Genomic DNA, 20,790 nt, shown 5'->3' on the forward strand with positions numbered 1-20,790 from the left:
TTTATTGTTAACGGTTTAATTATTTTGTAGGAAATTTCACCTCTCTGACAGTTGATTGGCACATGACGATAAGAGAAGAGGAATTATCTGGTGAGAGACAGAGATTAGAGAGTGACATGAACCAATGCTTTCGAGAGTCACTCGGTTCTCGATAGTACACAAGAACTTCATGTCGAGCCTCTCGATCAATTCGCATAGGTCAAGAGGATGAGGAACGACAAAGCATGTCGCTGACACTACATTCTAAAGAACTTGAATAGTGAGTGTATGATTGACAACCTGTAAATCACAAAATAGTATTTCTCTCACTAACAGAATTTTCAAGAAAGCTCTTACTAAACTCTTCATCTATTGTTCTATCACCGACTACATTCAATTGAGAGATTGGATTTTTTCGCCCTTAACTGAATTTAAGTTAAATATGTTAATTTTCATGAAATAAAGTTCTCGTCAATGATCTGGAGAAGAAGCTAATATTTGTGCATCTCTTCGCATTTTCAAAATAGTTCTTTTTTACGGTCAACAAATATAACACTGTGAACTTTCGTGAAGCCAGCATTGACATAAAGTTCACCTTAAATTTGATCTTTCCTGCAATACTAAAAACCCAATATTTTCATAAACATGTATGCTGCTCTGATCAGTATTTTATGGAAACACGTTTTTTCTGTATAAAATAAATAAAACAGGTATTTAATCAACTTTTCCGAACCTAAATTTGGATAACACATTTTCATTGTTATTTTCAATGATACTTGAAACTGGAAGATGTTAATTAGAGACTTTTAAACTGAAAAAATTAATTAAATATTTTTTTATAATCATGGAAATTAATAGATATCGCAAATGTAACTCGATTTTTTTATTTTAATTTAAAATTTACAAAATTGACCAAATAAACAAAAAATTGATTAAAGGAAACTTTAGGATTTTATAATTCAACAAACTGTTTTAAATTTTACAAATAGCGTTTTAATCTAAGAGAGGTAGAAATACTTCAGAGAAATACTCAGAAAGAGTTCAGAGGTAGGATTAAAAAAAAATTCACTATAAAACTAAGAATATCGTTGAAATTGAACATATTTTGGAAGTTTTTTAAATAAAAAGTTCTCTTGCTCAACAGTATTATACAGTAATGAAAAATGTTTTTCGTTATATTTCGATTCAAAATCAATTATTAAAGAATTAGATATAACATTTATTATAAAGTTGTGAAAATATTTCATCGATAAAAGAATGTCTAGTTTAATATATTTGAAATATTTGAAAAAAAAGCAATAAAACACCAATTTATCACTAAAATTCCAATAAAAATATATGAACGAAAAAAACCAGGTTAATTAAACACCAATTCAAATTCCTCTAAATTAGTCTAAAAATAATCGAAGGATATCCGTTTATATAACATGAGGAAGGGAGGGTAAAGTGAAATACTCGAGAATATGTACTAATTTATTAAAATAAGTTTAAAATTGCGTGTTGACCAATTTTTCAATTGATTTATGCATTAAAGATTATTAACATTTGTTAATATAATGATTAATTTGTTCATTTACGTTTTTTCTTGGTGTTCCACTTTACCCCCTCTTTATCTACTCTGAATATTTTTACACAACATATTTTTGGGAAAATATGTTCACACAGATCTGCTAATAAATCAAACGTAAATATAATTATTTTGTCATTTGAAAATTGACTGCCGAACCATTTATAACCATTTTTATCGCAACTAAATGATTAATCAACAAAACAGTCTTAGTATGTAAATAAATGAAATAAAGTTGATGGATATATTTATTTATTTGTGACAGCAGCGATTAATATCAAATAGTATCGATTGTTAATTTTGGTTACAACATTACGTCAAAGTGACGTGTAGATTCTGGAGGTAAAAGGAGAGGGAAGGGTGAAACTCGGATATCCGTGATGCATAGGAACACAAATGTCCCACAAACGATTCATCGATTCTATACGATTTGCATATTCAACTAGCTGATAACGAAAACGTTCATGATTCTTCTCTCGTCCTATACTTTCTCTCTTATCTCGGTTAACTGCTGAATAAATAACATATACTCATGGTTTTTAATTTTAACGTTAAACCAATATTTAATATTTAAATATTTAAATACAAAATGAATAAAATAAAATGATACGATAAATGTAAAGTGGCTGGTAAAAAACGAGAGATCAATGTAAATATAAAATACAAAACAGAGGAAATTTGTTTGCATTAAAGGAGAAGACTCGACTCAATTCTTGGCTAAAATGTCTAATGTCTTTTGCATAATTTATTTTATCGAACTGTACTGGAAGTTACTTTGTTTTTTTCTTGCACTGTAAAAGTAAGTGAGAGAGGAATAGAGATGCAAGTCAGTACATTTTACGTATATTCCATGCTTAATGGCATATGGGTGGCCAAGGCTAATTAATTCACGCTCATGTTGAGACTCACCGTCCCTCTCGAGTGCTCTTATGACTCGCATATTATCATCCTCATAATGACGACAGGGATTTGGAGACACTTATCTCATGTATGTTCTCTCTGTGTGATCAATTTCATGAAATTACACATTACTGTCATACTTATCGTTATATTCAATCAAGACTGATTCATTATCTGGCCATACACATGACGTGTAAAAAAACCCTTTGATTTACTTCAACACAATGTGCTAATTTATGCAATCTATAAAGGTGATTGATTTAAAAAGAAATTTTATCTGAAAAATTCAAATACATTTTAAACAATTTAATTGAAAACAAAAAACCATTATATTTAGTTAGTATTATTGATTTTTATTTAATTCATTCCATAAAAATAACTTATAAAAGATAAATATTTTATTTATCTATATTACCAATTTTCCATTAAAATTTGTGTATTCTGTTTGAAATAAACATTATTTTTACTCCACTCAAATTTCAATCATCATCTTATCTTGTAAATGATTGTATATTTGTCTGTTATTTTGTACAGTTTACTCTGGAGCGTATTAACTATTTACAAAAAAAATTTCCACCAAGTTACTATTGAGAGTTGGATAAAAAATCTATTCTGAAAATGTTTTAGATTTGAGAGTTAAGCTATGTGAGAGAAATGATATATATATTTATATCAAATATTGAAAATACTAAAAAAATTGATTCAGCCAGAATAGGAAAATTTTGGAGCAAAATCACCTAACCTTTTTGTTACATCAGAAAAGTATTATCTATTATCATTATGAAAGAAAATAAATAATTTATGTTGTGTTAGAATGTCACATCATCAAAAAAATTTAAAACACTGCATTGCACGTCTTTTATTTCGGTTGAGAAATGTTTACCATAATTTAGAAAATTTGGAGCATAAGCAATGCCAAGATGGTATTGGAAGGATACTTAAAATTGAGAAGAGACAATGTACGCTAGATAAATTGGAAGTAATCCAACAGTCTCTTTTATGCGCCATCCATATGCATTTGGCTCAAACTCTCGTTGGTTACAAAAGGTTTTGACTATCTAGAGCAAGACAGTTTATTTTGTTTACTATTGTACGTCTTTCCCTCTTTTCATGCACATTACTACTGCTCTCCCTATCATCCTTCCTTCATCTCTAATGTAGTGTTCACAAGCACGCACTGTTTTACCTACATTCATCAGCTATACCTATAAATTTACATAAACAATGCTAATCTAGCATGTCAGAATGACTATGTAAATTTTTTTCCGCTACTGATTTTATCTTTTAACGTTTTTCCAACACATTACTTTTTCTAACATGTCCATTAATTACAATTATATTCAAATATTTACAAATTTCTCCTTTTCATCATTAAAATCAATTTGTTAATTAATTTTCTTTTTTTAATGTATATTCTCATCTAATATCTATAAAGTAAATAAATAAAATAGTTTTTCACTTTTACATTTTTAAAAAATTTTTAACCATTTTTTTATTTAAGTTCGATATAATAAAACGTTTATTATAAATTCTTAAATAAAGTTTTAATTGCATAATGAATTCATTAAATTGCATATTATTCTCGACAATTTTCCAAGATTTATTCAACTATACATTTGAAAAGTTACTTGTAACTTACAATAAAATTCTCGAAGAAATGAGAATAAAAAGAAGAGAAAAGAATAGTTTTAACGGAAAAAGGCATCAAGTCGTAGTCTTTCAAGCGAATTTTTTCTCTTTTTCAACTCCTCTCTACAGTAGTCTGTGGTGATAACTACACTAGGGGAGACAGATAATATACTAAAGGACTAGAATAGAACTGTCATCGTATTGCTAAGAGAGGAAACAGTGCTTGTTGACTATACCAGAACTCCTTAATGACCAACTCTTTTTTGGGATATAAACATTCTTCGGTGTTTTATATTTTTTTTACTGCTTACCATGATATGCTAGATGAACACGAACTCTTTTTACTACCTTTAGACATCCGATTTCTGTTATAATTTTTTGCGGTAAGCCATTTTAAAGCAAATGTAAAATTTTGTATCATATTGAGCTTTAGTTAATGTAAAGTACTTAAAGAGTTAAATAAATGCATAAAGACAATTTTAATTTTATATTTGAATATTTAAAGTACACTTTATCAATTATTTTTAAGGTTTCAATTTATTTTTTTGTATCTTTAATTTCAATTTAATGAATTTTTAAGATAATATATTTCATAAGCAAAAGTACGACATCTGCAAAAAAAAATAATATTCCTTTACTTGACTTCAACTCAATAGTATTTACTAGTTGTTCGTAGCTACTAATATAGTAACTATAATACTAAAGGTCCTTGTATCACCTATACTAATAATCATTTGTTTGGCTTATGAGCTTAAAACTCAATTGTCATATGCCGCATTTCTGCTTATGACGGCGGTATACAAGTTAAACTGACAAAAATGATTGTTGTATTCGTTTCAAATTTAATCTTTTTATTATGCTGTTCTTTTGACAAAAAAAATGGTCAGAAATTATTAACTTTACATTCACGGATATCATTAATATGTAATAGACACAAAGACAAAAAAAAATACCATTCTACCAAAAAGACCGGGTTTTATCTTTTATGATTTTAATTATCCGTTTTGGTGTCGAGATTATGTTATATTTATCATTGAAATTCAATGTTTTAAAGCAGAACATCAAAAAGAATATAATATTCTATTGACAAGGAATTTAAAATAAGAAAGAACCCAAATGCTATATGGAAAATGAGATAATCTATTTTAGAAGAATCCATATACGTACACTATCTTGACTTTTATGATAGTGTGCCAATATTTTAATCTTCATGTATAGAAGCTATAAGCCATAATTCCATTCCAACCAATTTTCCACAACTCTAGTGAACTCTAAATGTTCTATATTCTAGCTTAATATTCTGCCATAGGCGTACTTTAATCCTATTTCCATATTTTAATGGTACACTCATAGAGCAGACGATGTGAAAGAGATGTGCCCTCAATTGTATTCTTAATAACCAGGGATTCAAAGTGACTATAAGAGAATAAAAAATGTTCATCAGCCCAACATAGCCATCATCAATATCTAATTACACTAATTAATTTCATTTCGTTTTCACACGTTGACTATTATCATTATCATACTTTTATTCTCGCTTACACAGGTCTGTCATTCATATTTCTTCTGTAGAACAATCATTTTTTAATCTAAATGTGCGTGTACTATCCATTAATTTTAAAAAATGGTCTACACAGTGAAAATAAATGAAATTAAATGGCTTAAAAATATTTCATTGTAAATTATATCTTTACTTTAATAATATTTTTTACAACATAAAAGTTTTTGTTTGTTATTAAAAACTTTTTTTTTAAATATAATTTATGGTAAAATAAAAACCTTTGTATGGTTTTAAAAAGCTTTTTAAACTAACTTGTATGACAGCATATAAGTTTCCTAATAATTGCAAATTAAACGTTATCCATTTTTCTGGAAAATAAATTGAAAATTTTCCTAAAGGATTGAAAAGATTTTATGATATTGGTAGTCAAAAGAAGTCCTTTACAAAGTAATTTAAAAAAAAAAAAACAAATGCATCGTATGTTACCAAGAAAAAAGTTGGTCGGATAAAGTTGTAAAGCAGATGTATCATAATGCACGTAATAATATATTTATGTTCACAACGTCCAACGTAAACTTGGACATCTTCAATATTACAAATTGTTTTTTCTTACTACTGCTTCTTTCATACATTATTCTTGTATAAACATTACTGAGATGAGTTTCTCAAGTATAATTTAATATTAAGGTAGTTATCCCCCGAGAGCTCGTATCAAAATTCAATTGTGCCCCAGCTAAATAGAATTAATTATATATGAAAAAAAAAAATCCAATAAATATCCAAATTTCTGTAAAATTACATTCAGAAATTATTTATCATATGATATAAGTAATATTCAATAATATCTGAAAAGTATTATTAATCATTTTTCTTCTACAATTTGAAACAATTCTATGTACGGACCTACTCCAATTCATTGATATTACTTATATACGTATGTACTATCACATTACTATTCTTCAATTTATTATCGGAAAATTAATTTCAATAATTTTTTGTTCAATAACTGAACGAACAAATTGTATGGAATTTCATTGAAGTATTAATTACATATCCATTGATTTTTTTATTTTTTTAAACGTAATTTTAAATTTCGTTTTGGAATATTTATTGAAAAACTACAATGGGGTTACCTTCTATTCTTCGACCGCATGATAAATTGCAACCTTTAATTGTAAATATTTTCAATTCCAGACGTCAGATTTTTTTTCCAGAAGAAAAAATGTTTATTTTTTTTCATTCTATAAAAATAATGTGGTTTAAAAAAGAACTACCTTAAGAAAAATAATCAGAGCTTTATTATTTAGCTAATCAAGTAAAATTATTCTAGAAAATGTTACTAGTAAAATTTGATTTGCCATGTGAAACAGTTTCTCATACCATCTGATAAACAGTATCAGAATAATCTAGCTGCGATGATTTTATATACATGAAAATTTTAATTATATCCAATAGTTTCAAGTAGCCGAGTGGGCTAAGGCGTCGGTTTCATTGCGTGTATAAATTTATAATAAGCGATCGTAGGTTCGAATCTTCTCAATATAGAATATTCTTTACTAGATGTTACAATGAACGTTTCCTGCCATTTTTAAATCGTGTATACGTAAAATTGTTGTTCAACGTTCATAAAATGTAACAAATTTATTTTTTAATTATTCAAATCACTTCTACCAATTAGTTTTTTTGTATTTTCTACGTAAACTACCACCATTTTTATTATAGGGAATTAGAAGAGTATAATATTTTCTGAATATTACAGTAAATTATACCAACATATTTATTTAGTAAACTTCTATACTCTAAATTAGTTGATTTTACATATCATTGTATACAAATGTACACCACGTAATAATTATATTAACATATCCAACAGTAAAATTATAACTAGTTAATTGTGTCGGATTAACACAAAATTTATGTCAATTCGGTCCTCTTGTGTGTCAAATCATTGACACAAATATTGTGTAAAGATTTAACACATACATTTTGTGTTAAAACGATACAAAAAATTGAGTGGACTGTTTTGAACATGTGGAATGTGTTAATTTTAACACAAATTTTTTGTCTGTAGCGTAAAACAATTTATGATGTTTTTTGTAAAATTTTACATTGAATAATTTATAATAGTTGAATCGAAGAAATTTGAACATGAAATCTACTTATAATTGTAATAAATTTTATATCTCTAAAATAATAACTCCATGAATATGTTAAATATCTGTTGAATAATCATTTAAATAAAGATTGTGATTTAAAATATCTCAAACATTTACAGACACATTACCACAGTTATTATTTGTACACCTTATCTTTAACACCATTTTTCTCTTTTTCGTTATCGCGATGACGTTTCAGGAGAGTATTTCCTTCGCTCTAGGAAAAAGTACTGCTTTTGTATGTGTGGAAAAGCTAACTGATGGCCCGTTAGAGAAAAACCGTGAGTGTGTCCAAGAAATAGTAGGAAAGGAATAGAATGCAAGAGAGGAGGAAGCAGTTGAGGAAGCTTCAGCAATAAGAATTTGCATAATCCTTTCCAACGTTATCGTAAAAGGGAAGTATGAAAGCCAAAAAAAAAGGAAAAAACAAAATTAAAAAGACAAATGTAAAAAAAAAACATCTGACTAAAACTCCTTCGGGAGTATCCAAGAAAATTCGTTACGAGTCTCTTGAGAGCACTTTAATCTTTAAATATACATAAAAACAATAGATAAGTGGAGTTTAAGTACCAAGAAGTTGGTCGAGGGAAATCTGCAAAAATTTAAGATCGAGAAAACAAGAAAAAGATTTTATTAACCTCAACTTGATATTAAAATTAAAAAGATATCTATCTCTAAACATAGTTCTTCGATATGATGATTTGAAATCTTCTTCATTCAACTCATAAAATCATAAAACTTTATTCAAGTTTATAAACTTTGATCAGAAGGTAAATGTATATAAATATCGAAGAACTTACGTAAGAGAAAAAGTTTAATAAGATTATATTATTAATTCAGTATTGAAAAATATCTTAATCAAATATTATAACTAGATATGAGTAAAGAAATTTTAATAAAAATGTTTTTTTTATTTTCTATCAAGAAGTCTTCTACGTTAATAGATGATAGAAATATTTTCTTTTCCATTATTTTCCACGGCTTCTATACTAGAAATCATAACATCCAGCTGTGTCTCAATTTTAAAAATAGTTATTGTATGAGGGAACGAGAATTCAATACCTATCGTAAATTTTTTTGACATTATTTGATCATTTTAAAAAATAATAAACTAACTTGATAAAGTGAAATTTTTTTTTACTTCCAAGAAATAATTTATTTTTTAAAAATTAATCACCTGACGAGGTGGCCGAGTGGTTAAGGCGTTGGACTGCTAATCCAATGTGCTCTGCACGCGTGGGTTCGAATCCCATCCTCGTCGAATTATTTTACAAATTGCGATAAAAAATTAATTAAAATAATTCAAGTAATTAAGTTGGTTAATGTTGGCATTAAGAGGTCTTTTTTTATCTATATTTTTCTAAGCTAAATGAAAAGACTTCCGGTGATAAATGGATCTCCATTTACGTTTAAGTATCACAAAATTTCCCTACAATTTAGTAACATAATGAGACGTGGGTAGTCGGTAGCTCATGAAGATTAAGAGACATTAAGATACGATGACATGGTAACTCTCGCTCGCGGATTCTCGGCTGTACGACCTCTTGTCGTATATTCTCTACGCAAGACTGAGAGAGAAATAGAGATGGAATGAGGGTAGGTTTAACCACCGTTGCGCAACGATCCGTGAGAGCTATGGGGCGGCCGAGACGGTGGTTGCGGTTGGAGAGAAACTGTGCTCCGAGCCATGTGAGCTACACTAAGCTGCTCAACCGAGAATCCTGATGTCATTCGTCAACTGTTTCACTCAGAGATCATCTATCAAAATGCTCTTGCCTGTTAAACATCACCTTAATCCTTGAAAGTGTTGTTAAAAATATACCAACGTTGAATTAAATCTTCTCTTTTATGTAAATTGAATAATTGACGATGAAATCTGTTTTAGTTACGCTCAACTGAATTTTCAAATAATTAAAGAGTCTGTTTTAATTAGATATAAAGTATATTATAACAATAATTGTAATAATCATAGGAATAGTGAGGTATGTTTGTCGTTCTGTAATAGAAAGCTCTTCAGTTCTTCTTGCAGATTTTATTTAGTTATTGTAGCATCTGCCCACGAGTTTTTCTCGTTAATAAAGTAAATACTTCTTCAAATTGGAAATAGAGCAAAGCAAAAAGACTTTGTAAATAAAATACTTTTTCTATTTTTAAAAATAAAATATTTTACTTTTTTATGGTTTTTAAAAAGACTGATGTTGAATGATATTTTTAATTTAAAGATTAATTAATAGTTAGAATTTTGCTATCAAAGAGCTAATTTATCAGAGTATGTTTTTTCTAATTACATAATTGCAAATTTTAATTTGATCAATTTGATTGAATAATCGGCTTATGTAAGCCAGTTAGTAAATACTTTCCATGTTAATCACGATATGCAGCAAAGTTGTGTCTATTAAAAGTGATCATAGAACACAAGTGCTCACGACTCAAAATAATTGTAATAATATTTATATAATGCTGTTATTTGATCTATAAACTAAATATTTTTAATCTTTCTAACATTGTTTTAATGCATAAACTTTTATGAATTCATAAAACATCGTGAAGTTCTCTCCATTAAATAATAATATTATTTTCAAAGTTATTTCAGTTTTTTTTAAGAATATATATGTATATTCATGGAAAAATATATGACGTTCATTGTTTTTTATACTAATTAAATTTTTTGTTAATTTAGACTCTAAAAAATGCATTCATTTGCATTTCTTGGGTAATTGATAATTTTTCTAGAATATGAATTTTTTTATCTTTGTGTTGCTTCAAAAATTTTTTTTAAAGTGAAATTGTGCTTATAAAACAGGACTACAGGATTATATAAACTTTTTATGATTAAAGAAAAGTTTATTCAAAAATACTATAGTCAGTAAAAATTTCATTCTCATCAAAGAATTTAAAAGAAAAAAAATTGTATTAAATTTTAGACTAGTGGCTTAGGAAGGGATAAAGGGATTTATTATACACCTTCATACATCAGAAATATTCATGGAATCTTGCACACTATACATCGCAAAGAGTGTTGAGGTTGGTTATGAAAAGAACAATTTACTACTTTTGCATATTTTTCTAATTAAATCCATCCCTATATCATTGAAGTAAAAAATACAAAACAAAAAATGGCCAATTTAAAAAAATGAATTAATCTGCATTCAGTTAATAACTTTTGCTGTAGAAAATGCATTGCGGTAACCAACAAAATCATTGATGTCAAATGCGAATGTGGGAGGATACATCTTGCTATGAAAAAAGAAATTAATCAAGGAATATAGATGACCCAATTTTTTTGAACTTATATTCGTAAGTAATTTATGAAGTTGTTTTATTTATATCATAAATGAGCTTCAAAAATCGCACTAATGATATAAACAACGAATTTTCAAAAGATATATTCTATAAGTTTAAAATAAATGGACATTAGATATCCGCCATTTTAATGACTTTATTTTTCTATTCTATAACGAATCGCTCTATAATTCTAGCTCACTTTCTTTAAATGGAGAATTTATTTCATAATTTTACAAGTACAAGAGATACTTTAATTTTTTATTCACAATAAATATTCTTTTTTGTATAAAACAGTATTTTCTACTATCTTTCCTCTGAACTTTCATTATTGCATTTTACAAGCTTTAACATGACTGTCAACGATACATGTGAAAAATGGAAATAACGATGAGTCGTTATCGAAAAATAATTGAGATCCTATGGCATTTACTACTCGACGAGCATGGACATTCTGATTGCTGATAAAAATCCAAATAAAAATGTATACAATATATATAAATGCAAGTTTGTATTTCAGATTTGAAATATATTTTTCATTATGACAAGCATCAACAATAAATAAAATTCATACGTTAGTAAAAATGGAATATATAAATAAATATTTGACCTAGATTTTTTTTAAAATGAAAAATTCAATTTATTACAATAATGAAGAAGTTGGGAAAAATTAAAAAAACCATTTAATGATGAAATTAAATAGTATTTAATTTCTGTAGCAATTAATTAATCTTAACAAAGCATAATGAAATCATTTTTCAGATCATAGATCTGAAAGAACTCACAATAAAATAAGTTATTCTCATTTATATGAAATTCAATTAAGGGGGAAGTTAGAGAAAACATCGTAGCGTCGGGAAGAAGTCTTGAAGATAAAGAGCTTGTTTCCCGAGATTGAGGAAAGAAAAAATATGACAGAAACGAATAGAACGGAAGAGAAAGCCATAAAGTATGGGGTTTTGTAAATATATATATGGCAAATAACAATTATACGCAAAAAATCGTTCATCTCCATCTATAAATTTTTTCATGAGATTTTATCGTCTAAGTATCTTTATTTATGAAAGTGCTTGTAAAACAGGTTAAGTAGGTTAACAGTGCAATAAGTCTATTAGTCTGATTGTAAAGGATCTTTAAAATGACTTTAATACTCTCCCATTAACGTCGTGACAAATTCTTGCTTAATATTTATAGAACTTTCTTGTGTAGTTGAAAATATTTACAATTCATTTTAAAAGATATCAAGTTTTCATTGATAGTATATTAGATGATTAAATAACAATATTTCACTCGTAAAACGCGTCGAGTAAGCAACCGTGTTTATTTAAATACAAGCTTATTCCCTCAACTTTGTTGTAGATACTATTTTACTGGTATAACTGGCAATATATTATTTATTTATAATAATGTTATTTGTTATAAATAATTAAAATAAAAATAAAGTTTTATGATAAACTTCAAATTTTTCGCGGTCATCAAAAAAATTTAAGTATCTACATACTTTCTTTCTGAATGCAATCTGACCATTTGCAGCAAAATTTAGACTAATCAAACGATTTGTGATAAAAAAAATTCAATTCCCATTGGTAGATTCTATTTTTTATTGTTTATAATTGATACAATCGTTATAAACACATTATATGATTTACAGTTTGCTTTTGACTGTTTACAATATTATTTCTGCTGACTGTACGATATGTAATAATGAAAATCGGAATTTTTTTGTTAGACTCAATTTTCAATCATTTATAAAAAATTCAATTGTTATAAACAATTTAAATTAACAAGAAGTAGCTTATGTTACTCCTGACATCCGCTTCTTTATAGTCCTAACCTTCTGAGCTTAGTTTGAGGCAGTTTTCTCAAAATCACAGACAGACACTCTAATTTTTTATTTACATAGACTTCAGCACGTAATAATTTTTCTTGTTACGTATGAAATATGAGAAAAAATTTAATGAACTTAGATGACAAATATAGCTTTAAAATAGTATGTTAGATGGTGAGATGAAAAATATCCAATTTCTTTGACGCGTAAATAATTTATTAAACTATCAATAAAATGTTTCTACAGGAATCTAACGGTAAATAAAAAAGAACTTCTTACCAAATTTAATAAGTGGATTTCTCATCGATAATTTCCAACTTGATTACCATAATAAAATATGGAAATTTATATTTACAAGTAATTGGAGCTTTTGTATTTTTTGCACAGATATTTAATGACAATATATGAAAGAGGTGAAAACTACAGAATTTACAAAGTTAGAGACGAAGAAAGTTAAGTTAAATTCCATCTAGGAGGTAGCGACTATTCCCACGAGAATGTGAAAATATCATTCGATTTTACTCAAACACTAGGAAGCTAGGTCATGTACAAAGGGTTTATAACAAACAAGATCCGTTGTTCGGATAGTGTAACGCAAAAGTTTCGAAATATGAATCTCATCCTCTTGTTATATCGAGTTAAGTTACATTTGGAATCAGAAGCTTACTTTTCAAGCACTATAACAGTTTTAAGTGCGTCTAAACCGATATTGAACGCAAATAATAAAACAATCGATAATTACCCTGAAATAACCAATATTCTGATTGACTTCATCAAATTATTTTACTTTGGATAATTGACGTCAATTCTCTGTATTATTATGCAATGTCAACAAATAACAAATAATCTCATTAACAAACGAGCTCAAGTACACTCAACTGATTATTGCAATAAAGTCAAGTGAGAAATAATCGATCATAACAATCATAATAAAAGTGATTAACCGTTCGGATGTTATTATAGAGTATTATTTTTTTTTTTTTAAATAATCGATCAGGAATAAAATTTATTAGCGTCTGAACATTCTATACTTTTTTAATTTCCGTTCCCTACTTTAAAAAAAGGAGTGAAAATTATTTTATTATTCCGGAAATTAGAAATTGAATTGTTATCAAATCTTCATATTTTAAAACTTTATACAAGTATTTTTGTAAAATGAGAAATATTTGAAAATTTTTATTAATGAATTACTTTGATAAATATTTACGAGAAAATTGGAAAAATTTCTCATTGCTATGTTACAAATAATATATTGGAAGAAATATTGGTAGTAATGGACATTTTTATTTGATAAGATTATTAAACATTTAAACATAAAAAATCAAAGGTAATATTTGGAACAACATTGTAAATTAAAGATGTGTTAAAATAATTCTTCTGAGGAAGAACAATTTTTTTAGCTTACGTAGTATCTCAAATATACTAAGAATTATGTAGTACTTTTTTGTAAAATCTTTTTAGTGTAGTTTAGAAATAAAATAATCATATGCTCAGTAGACAGAATTACTTCTCTCCATTACTTATTTCCTAAATAAATACATGACACCAAAAAACATTATGTCTGGTTCTCGAGAGTCAAATGATAAATGTTTTACTCGAAGGTGTTAATTATTAAAGCGTTTATAGACTTTCAGATTTTGTTACTATTAATCTAAACAAGTAAGAGATCTTAAGTTATTCCAAAATTAAAGGAAATGATTTGGAAAAATTACTAGCATGAGATGTCTGAAAAATAAAAAGTGCCAGAGTTCTATGATGTATTTTTTCAAGATTCTTACACTCACGGTGTACTTGCACAAAGGGTAAAACTCGCTACACCCATGCTTTTTCAAGAGTTATGGAGGGCGCCAAGCTCGAGCACTGAGAGAAAAGGATGTGGCCAAAAAAAATAATATCTTATGCATGTAGTGGTAATGCTTGATAGCTCGAGAGGTTTACACTAGGGTGCATTGGATGCAACGTCATGACGAGAGACTCTTCAAACATACAAGTAACCTATACGACCTATGAAAAAAACTACGCTAAAAAATACTAATGAGAATTATTTTTTAATGGAAGCAATAAAAAAATAATATTAACTATACAAGAGCATTAAATGAAATTCACATTAAAATGGTAATTTTGTTCGAAACTTTAGATAATTAATATATTGTATTATTAAAATGAGAGTTTTGTTTTATTCTAGTGGAATTGTTAAAATTGCAAGTCTCTTAAATTGGAAGCTCATGAATTAACGTTTTTTTGAATTATCTTGAAGTCAGTAGTCTGGAAAATTAGGTAACTTTGGAATTAACATTCAGTTTTAATAAAATATTAACCTATTACATTATTTATAATTAACTGCAACAAATTTTATTGTAGCATCTGCACAGAAACTTTCTTGCTATGAAATATAAATGTATAAATTTATTTAAAAAACCTTGGAAATTTTTCTTGTATTTATACGTTTGTTGATATCGATTTTTTATTAAAACATTGCTGAGAACTTTCTTTCTATTTTCACAGTTTACTAAAAAAGAAAACTTTATTTGTAAGAGAGTGTTGTTCTTTACTATTTATATTATTGTACTTTTCTTGTCTTTGTACCTCTTTTTGTTTTTTTTTTCATCTATAAATGATGCATTTTTTTGATCCTTTCAAATGTTACTTTAAAATAAAAAATGGAATAATTATCTACCAATGTTTTCAACATGAGCTTAATCGTGGAAAATAAGAGAAAAGTATAATGATAAGTCCGTGCTAACTTTAAATGAAGTCTACATGATTCAATTTTTTGAAGAAGCTCAAAATATATCTTTATAAAAATTCTTATTGCAATTATCTTCTTAAAGAGTTTGAGTCATGAAGTTAAGAATCAGTGATACAATTCAAAATAATAAGCTTAGATGATGAACTTGGAGATAAAAAATATTCTGTTTCGCTTAGTTCATTTTGGGTTTCAAAATTAAGCAATGATGTCTTTTGTATCTATTCATTTACTTCAATAAGGAAAACATTATTGATAAATAGTCAAAGAAGTTGAATGATGATAAAATAGCAGTGTTATCATAAAATAACAGTATTTGAATGAGAAATCAGTTTATTTACTTGGGAAAGTTTAAAGCTGAACTAAGCTTGATCAAAAGCAGAAGATGTTTCTGAAGAATTATATTATTCATGAACCAATTTCATGCTTCAATGTAAGATTCTCTTCATATATATCATGATCTTTATCAAATCCATAGAAGATTAAGTAAAAACTTACAAATTTATAAAAATTGAATAATGGATATCAATTATTCGATTGGATAACTTCATATTTGAGTTAACTAAAAGCTAAGATAAGTTTAACTAGCTCGAAATAGTTTTAAACAAACACTTGATTCAGTTGGATTTCTCAAAGAAGCTATTTGATAATTTTAAATTATTATAAGTCGTTGTCTAATGATCAATTATTGCTTTGTGGTTTGAAGCTTACCATTGAAGCTCCATATATACTTGCTATTATATACAGCATATTATTATAGTATCATAAAATATATTGAAACAATTCATGAAATAATTCTAAATAAAGTAGACCTGAATATAACCAAGGAGAAATATAAATAAAACAACAAGATCAAGATGAATGTAGAAAATCTAAAGATTTATGCTCGAAATAGTATTACATTGAGAATCTCATTTATTCAGAATTAAGTTTCAATTAGTTCTTAAATCTTATCCAACTCTCAATTTAAATCAAATTACTAGACAGTGACTACCAATATTAGAAAACAAAAGATTCTTAAAATATTAACCAAAAAGCTATTAGATCTGTGTATATTCAATAAAATGATATAAATAACCATTTCTCTGGGAGTACTATTATTGTGATTAATTAAGTATATTTATCAGTTCATTACAAAAATGATATAATATTACAACTGATTGAATAGTAAATCAGGCGACAATAATATAAAACCAGAGTATTGTTAGTTCTAATAAACATTTACCCTCATTTCGAATTCGCAATTTCCTCTGGGAATACAAACTAATAAACTGAAGATGTAATCTATCACGTTTGATTTATTGACAGGTTCAGTCTCGACTACAAGCATCAAGTGGAACGCAGGTATTACACGGACTCTAACCACGTCGTGAATTTAATTGCCGATAATTTCTCCTGCAAATAGCCATCGATTGGATAGCACAGTATGGGTAAATCTCACCGGCTGGTGGTCATGATGGCATTTGGCCATGGCGCTAGATACGAGGACCGCGTGCCCTCGACGTGATTGCCAAGCTCGATACTGGGGTAAGCCATTCTAGCCGCAGGATGCGCCAGTGTTGCGCCGTTAATATTAGCTGTACTTTGTACAAAATTATCTCTTAAGGATATTAGAAATTTCTTTGTCTTTATTTCTCCTCTTCCTACATAACTATTTGAATATTCGTTGATTAAAAAACAATTATTAATAATTAACTGAATCTTAGTCTATCGATCGTTCATTCTTTATATAGACCGACCAATTGCAGTTGACTCTGAATTGAAGGTTAACTGTTTAATCAAAGAGTAAAACTATATGTCAAATAGAAATTGGTCTTGATTGTCGACCAAGTGACGACATCAGGCACAACAACAAGACATAACCGCATTGCGTTCAGTATGTCTATCTCTTTGACGTCACTGGGCGGTTTCATAGTAGATGTATGCTACACTGTGTTGAGTGTATCTGATGGGACTAAATCATCATATTTTTAGATGCTTGTGATAAACTGATATTTAAGTTTATTTTAATCCAAATAATTCATTACATAGAAAATTAGATATTGAGTTATTTAATTAAACATGAAAGTTCATCAGTTATACAACTACTTAGAAACGTTCGATTGTTAATATAATTAAATGAAAAAGCTTAGAATTTGTTTATTTGTGAATATTTCATTCCTTAGAACTGTCTGGATATGTTCCGACATTTCACAAATTTTAGAAAAGTTCTTTTTGAATGAAAACTATAATCTACTAAATAACAGAATGATACAATAATCAAATGTATTATTTATCAGTTACTGGAAAGTTTTTTTTTTTGAATGTTGGCTCGATACTTCATGGATTAATTTTTTATGAATTTTTTAAAAAAAAAGATATTACAAAAATATTTGCCGAGTGTTTTCATTCGTAAATATCTTCAACAAATCCTATTAACAAAGATTAAAAATTACATGTTCACACTCCATTTCCGTATACACTTATCACTACAAGTATACCATCTACGTACGTTTGTGAATGGTTGCGATATGAATTGCTGTACACATTCATATAAATGAGATGTTGAGAAATGAATCTTGATTAGACAAATGATGATGAGAATTCATAAATTCCAAAAAATAGCAAATGTAGAAACCAGCTAATTAATTATTTTAATTTATTATGTCTTCATTAATTATATTTAATTTTCTTTGATAAATTTGATTCTTTAAACCATTATGAAAAAAATCAAAATATTTGTAAATCTGAATTTAAAAAAGATTATTGTCTAATTAAAATCGATTTTCAAACGAAATAACATTATTCTTCAATCCTCCAACAACAGAACATATAAATCGAAGCAAGTAAACCATTTTCCAGAAAATACGTGTAATATAACAATGTGAAAATTGAAATCAAATTCAATTCTCGTACTTCTCTTTGTGATCTGATTTAATTGTGATTCTCCACGCCTCGTTATATACCTCACTATAACCACAATATAATCAATAATCCTACTTTGTATGATTAAACTAGTTTATTTTTAATTATTCATTTCCTATTTTAATTGTATTTCTCTTGCATTTGTAACTAAGTTCTTAATTAATCAAAAATTTTTTTATTGATAATGAATAACAAAAATGTTTAGTCGTCAGAAGAAAATTAATTTGAGTAAACTAAAACAAACAATAAATTAGTGGCTTGTCGACATGTAATCTATCGATCGTGTTCTTTTTGTGCATAAACAAACGTGAAGCAGTGTGGTAGAGAAACTGTTTGTGTTATAGTTATTATTCACGGCTAAGTGTTACGTTTTCAAGAACATTTGACACAAGTTTCATGTGAGATCAAAAACTAATATTATGACAGTAGCTACAGAATTCTCGACACTCTTTTATGTTTATTGTAACCAAAGATTCGTCTTTGTTAAACAATCTTATTCACTATAAAATATTAATTAGACTTCATTCAGAACTTTCTTTCTATAGAATACATTTATTTAATAATATTATCGTTTTAAAAAAACTCTCATGACATTATTTAATTGTCTTTGACAAAAAATATAAAATATGTAAAAAATAAATAATCCAAGTATTTAAAATCACAGTGATATAAATAATAAAGAAGACCTGTAATACACCAACGTTATTTGCTGTAACGTCAATAAAAGAAGTAGAAAATTCCGTAACAATTGTTCGACAAGCAACTTGAATAGAGAGAAAATGGAAAAAAAGTATAGGGTTGAGAGAAAGACAAGTGCAGACACTGAAACCACTTGACTCCACTTGACGCAAAACACTTGTTTGACCGTCCTATACATTTTCTCTTTCCTTCTCTCGACACTAACAATTCATTTTTGTCTTCCATTTTCTACCAAGTCGGTCATCGCGGCGTTTGTGGAACATTAATCGGTCGTTAGTGCGACAAACTTAATCAATTATGCTTTGTATTCTCGATAACCACTGGCAGAAAATTAATTCAACATTATGATTGTTTACTGTCGCTGTAAATTGGATTCAATTGAGTTGTAAGGAATGTAAATATGTAATAATTACTTGATTTTAAAAATAATCAGCTAGAATTATTTTCGATAACAATAGTTAATGGTACATTAATAATAATTATGAATTAAAATAGATTTCTGCAGTTTCTATGTTTAATCAAAACAGTTAGAATTCATTGTCAAAGTATGACACGTTTATTTGGGTTTTAGCCGAATAATTGAATTATAATAAATCAAACTAGATAACTAATAAAACAACTACAATTAATTATTTCAATTATTTTTGTGTATTTGTTATTTATAATTAACAAACAAGAAAACAGTAATAAATTTTTAATATTATTGTATTAATTGAAAAGCTTGAATTAATTGGATTGCACGACTAGAAGATAATTACAGGAGCAACTGAATCGTTGCCAAAATCAATAATACAGATAAACATAATTAAAATTAAGGAAACTCACTGTGAATTTAAAATTATTGGTAAATAAGCATTACAATAATTTCATTTTAAGAACTATTTTACTGAATTCAAAAAACAGTGCTTTTTGAATATTCTCTTTCAATTTATTCTTTGAATAAAAAATTACAAAGATTTCTACGGATTGTTTTCTCAGTACATAACTCTAGTTATGCAAAAATGCAATTACATAAATATTTCATATGTAGAATAGCCCGTAAAGACATGATATAAAGTCACGAACCATACATGTATAGGACAGTAGTGTATATGTAACCAAAAGCAATAGGAAGGTGAACGAAAGATCGTACGTCAAACTCTAGCATATTTGAAAGCTCGTCTTGTCGTAGTGACATATGAGAAATATTGGTAACCATTATCTTTCTACAACCCCTTTCTACAAACTACTCTGTATCCCCTCTCAGAGATGCCATGAGAGCTTCGGGAGCGTGCACTAGAAATATTCTATGCATCGTCAATGACCATGCCACGAACTCGTTCTCTCAATTCTATTCATACCCTCATCCTCAAACCTCTATTATCTCAATCTTTAGAATCTATTATACCGATAGTTTTAAATTATTAATACTGTGATCAAGTATCAAATGAACCATTCTGTCATATTCTGTTGTCGTCAAATTTTTAGAAAAAATTTGTGAAGTAATTTTATCAAAAAAAAGAATAATAATAATAAAAATCTTACAATGAACTCTATTATTATTTTTTTCTATAAAAGAATTCTTTTTGACACGAAAAAAACTGTTTTACAAAAACATTT

General features: G+C 27.4%; 1 protein-coding gene and 1 non-coding gene across 3 annotated transcripts in view; one reads left to right on the forward strand and one right to left on the reverse strand.

The window, feature by feature from the left end:
• LOC118068325 (Matrix metalloproteinase 2) overlaps positions 1 to 20,790 on the reverse strand; it is a 123,059-nt gene that overhangs the window by 23,650 nt on the left and 78,619 nt on the right. The window lies entirely within an intron of this gene.
• TRNAS-GCU (transfer RNA serine (anticodon GCU)) lies at positions 8,912 to 8,993 on the forward strand. The gene has a single exon. It is a non-coding gene; the product is annotated as a tRNA-Ser (tRNA).

Source organism: Chelonus insularis, unplaced genomic scaffold (genome assembly GCF_013357705.1).
Source record: "Chelonus insularis isolate UGA/USDA-ARS -01 unplaced genomic scaffold, ASM1335770v1 contig_3_pilon, whole genome shotgun sequence".
NCBI lineage: Eukaryota > Metazoa > Arthropoda > Insecta > Hymenoptera > Braconidae > Chelonus > Chelonus insularis.